This window comes from Chrysochloris asiatica, unplaced genomic scaffold, assembly GCF_000296735.1.
Source record: "Chrysochloris asiatica unplaced genomic scaffold, ChrAsi1.0 scaffold00228, whole genome shotgun sequence".
NCBI lineage: Eukaryota > Metazoa > Chordata > Mammalia > Afrosoricida > Chrysochloridae > Chrysochloris > Chrysochloris asiatica.
In genome coordinates, this window is record NW_006408746.1 from 3,417,835 (window position 1) to 3,421,685 (window position 3,851).

At 35.4% G+C, this 3,851-nt stretch overlaps 1 pseudogene; it reads left to right on the forward strand.

The window, feature by feature from the left end:
* Positions 1-3,452, forward strand: part of LOC102814379 — a 118,259-nt pseudogene extending 114,807 nt beyond the window's left edge.
* The last annotated feature ends 399 nt before the right edge of the window (positions 3,453-3,851 follow it).

Consider the following 3,851-nt stretch of genomic DNA (forward strand, 5'->3'; position numbering starts at 1 on the left):
TCTCCAAATTCAGGTGTGATGTGCTCAAGGTCATATCTTTTGTCTCTCATGAACATGTCTTAATTTCCTTTGGCCTCAGCTTGAATTTGCATAAGAGCAAATGATGATCTGTTTCATAGTTAATCCCTAGCTTTGATTGGGCTTATAATGGTTAGCTTCTTTATTCTCTCTTTCCACAGATATAGTCTATTTAATTCTTGTGTATTTCATCTTTTCATGACTACATGCATAGTCACCATTTATGTTGTTGTAGAAAGGGTATTTGTAATGAAAAAGTCATTCATCTTGCAAAATCCTATCACGTGATCTCCAGTATAATTTCTATCATTAATGTCATATTTTCCAACTACCAACTCTCATCTTTGTTTATAATTTTCACATTTTAATCAGTAATAACTATGATTGAATCTTTATTAAATGTTTGATCAACTTCAGACTGCAAAGTTTGTAAAATTCTTCAATTTATTTATCATTGGTTTTGATGTTTGGTGCATAAATTTGTATAATAGTTGTATTAACTGGTCTTCTTTGTTAAATGGTCTTTTTTGTAGGCATATAGATACTATCCTAACACAGACAGCATTGTATTTCAAGATTGATCTTTAATGTTTTTTAAAAAGCTTTTATTATGGATTGATAGTTTATGGGGTAGTCATCATTCTTTTTGACTATAACATTCTGCTTCAAATAATAATTTATGGCATAGTAAATCCTATGATTGCCCAATTCAAAATGGCCAGTACCTGTCCATCTAAGCTCAGTAATGCCAAGGATGTTGATTTTAGTGAACACCATTTCATTTTTGATGACTTCAATCTTTATAGATTGGTACTATGCACATTCCATATTCTTATCCTTAATTGATATTCAAAGAAGATATTTCTCATGCTAACTTGTGTCCCTTCATCAAATAAAAGTTACAAAAGCTCTGTTTCATTCAAGTCATTAAGGTCTACTCTACTTTGAGGAGGCAGCTCTTCCTCAGTCATAATTTTAATGTTTTCCAACTTGAGGAACTCATCTTCTGCTACTATGTTGTTGTTGGTAAATGCCTTACAGAGTCAATTCTACATCATAGCAACCCTGTATAGGGTTTCCAAGAAATGAGTGGTGAGTTTGAACTGCCAGTATCGTGGTTAGCAGTCCAGTTCTTATCTTACAATGACACACCAGGACATCAGACAATATTTCATTGCTATCCATAAAATTATGCTTGTCTGTCAGTTTCTGTTTCTGTGGTGGCTTGTGAATTGCTGTGATTCTGAAAGATATGTCACTGATATTTTAAATACTAGCAAGATCACCCATGGTGGACAGGTTTAAGATCAGCCTCCCGACAAAGACAGACTAGGAAGAAAGAGTGATGAACTACTTCCAAATATTTAGTCACTGAAAACAATATGAATAGCAGAGAAACACTGTCAGATATAGTGCCAGAAAATGAGCCCTTCAGTTTGGAAGGCACTCAAAATGCGACTGCGGAAGAGCTGCCTCCTCAAAGTAGAGTTGACCATGATGACACAAATGGAATAAAGCCCACGGGAGAAAAGCCCTCAAGACCTTCATTTGCCGATGGGGTACAACTCAAAATGAAGAGAAACACTGTAAACATCCATTGAAATTCAGAACATGGAATGTACGAAGTATGCATCTGAGAAAACTGGAAGTTGTCAAAAATGAAATGGAACACATAAACATCGATATCTTAGCCATTAGTGAGCTGAAATGGACTGGTATTGGCCATTTTGAATCTGACAACCACATGGATTACTATGCCAGGAATGACAAATTGAAGAGGAATGGTGTTGCATTAATTGTCAAAAAGAACATATCCAGATCAGTCATGAAGTACAATGTTGTCTGTGATAGAATAATATCCATGAGCTTACAGGGAAGCCCAGTTGATACCATTATTATTCAAAATTATGCACCAACCACTAAAGCCAGTGAGGATGAAGTAGAAGAGTTCTACCAACTTCTTCAATCTGAAATTGATCAAACATGCAATCAAGATGTATTGATCATTACAGGTGATTGTAATGCAAAGATTGGGAACAAAGACGAAGGATCAGTAGTTGGAGGAGAATACTGAAAGTGCCATGGGCTGCCAAAAGAAACATAGATCAATTTTGGAATAAGTGCAGCCAGAATGTTCATTGGAGGCCAAGATGGCCAAACTTCCTCTCTCGTTCATCTTATCTATGGAAAATTATTTCAAACTGTATAACTGGCTATTTAGTGAAATGTGCTGATTTCTAGGTAACAACAACAACAACAAAGAAAACTAAATAACTTTGTAAAAATGGATTTTTTCCCCATAAATAAAATTTTTTAGATACTACTTCATTAATTTATTCTATCCTAAGTATTTATCAAACTATAGACTGGAACTGATGTTGTAAAAAGATTAGTGTTTGTCAATGGACTCTATGGCTGGAAAGAGAAATTATGCTTAAACATTTGAGTCGTAGGGACTTAATTCATCTATCTCATGTTTCAAAATTTGGCATTGTAATTGTGTACGCAGGCTGACTGAACCTGAATGTTTTTAACACATTTAAAAATTCAGCTTTCAACATTATAAACAGGTTTTGCCATTATGATATAGAATTAGAGTGTTAAATTCCATTAGGAGTACATTCTCCCTTTCTTGGATAGGGGTGCTTTGGAGGACATTTTCATTTTGTATTAATAGAATTTTTTAATTTTGTTGAAAAGAATCAAGTATCTGAATAATGATCTTAATGGGATGAGGGAGGTTTACTAGGAGAATCATCCTTAAGGTTAGAAATCACATGGACTCTGAGTGGTACTCTAAGTTATAAAGACACGGGATGAGGAAAAGAAGAACCTTAACATCTAGAATGAGGATTATATTGTAAATCAGATACTAATGAGTCCGTTATTTTATAAAACAACATTTATAATTTTCTTCTAAACTATGAATGTGAGGAAAATAATTAAATTGAGTAGTTAATTCTGTATGTTTATGAAACTATAGGATTAAGAGCAATTCTGTCACAACTGTCAGCATTCTTGTTTTGGCATGTTTATATGATATAAATGTGCCAGAGATGGCATATGCAGATTCTGAGAAGCTGTGGCCCCTTGAAAAGACGGACAAAGCTCCGGCCCGGGGGCCAGCTCCAGATCTGCAAGTCTTGGACCCTGAGGGCCAGGAAGGAAAACTTCTGAGACCCCGGGCTCATGACCTTTGGCAAATGCATTTCTTGGCCAGTGTCATACAGTTTGTTCTTGTTACTATCTTGCTTGTTCTCTATCTGATCTTTATATTCTTATCCCTGATAGTTGTGGCTTCTGGGAAAGTTGCTATTCCAAGTAAGAATACACTTAATGTTCCAGATAACAATACCAATGTAAATGTCACCAGTTTGGCAATACAAGCCGTGCATAACATACTAGGAGTGCCATTTCTGAAGAACAGGCTGTAGCAACATGGGACAAATGCACAGATTGCTCATTTAATAATTATTCAGCCATGTCTGATATTAATCAAAAACATGAAATACTGATGTCCATTTATAATAATAAACCTGCTTTTGCTCCCGGAGAGAAATCAGTAAAAAATCCCCAAAAGAGCACAAGATAATTTCTGTGATTTGAATTAAGCAGAAAATGATTTTCTGTGATTTGAAAGAGATTCTGTGACATCACTTTGTACCCTTTTCAGAGGAATAATCACATTAAACCTGTACCTCCTGCCTTGATTTCCTTGATCTGAAACCGAATAAAAGCCTGGGTTTGGCTAGTTTTGGATGCTCTGTCTGCAGCAGAAGAGCCTGCCTGGCAGTTTGCATCAAACTTGTGTGTCTGTGTCTTTGTTTCTATAT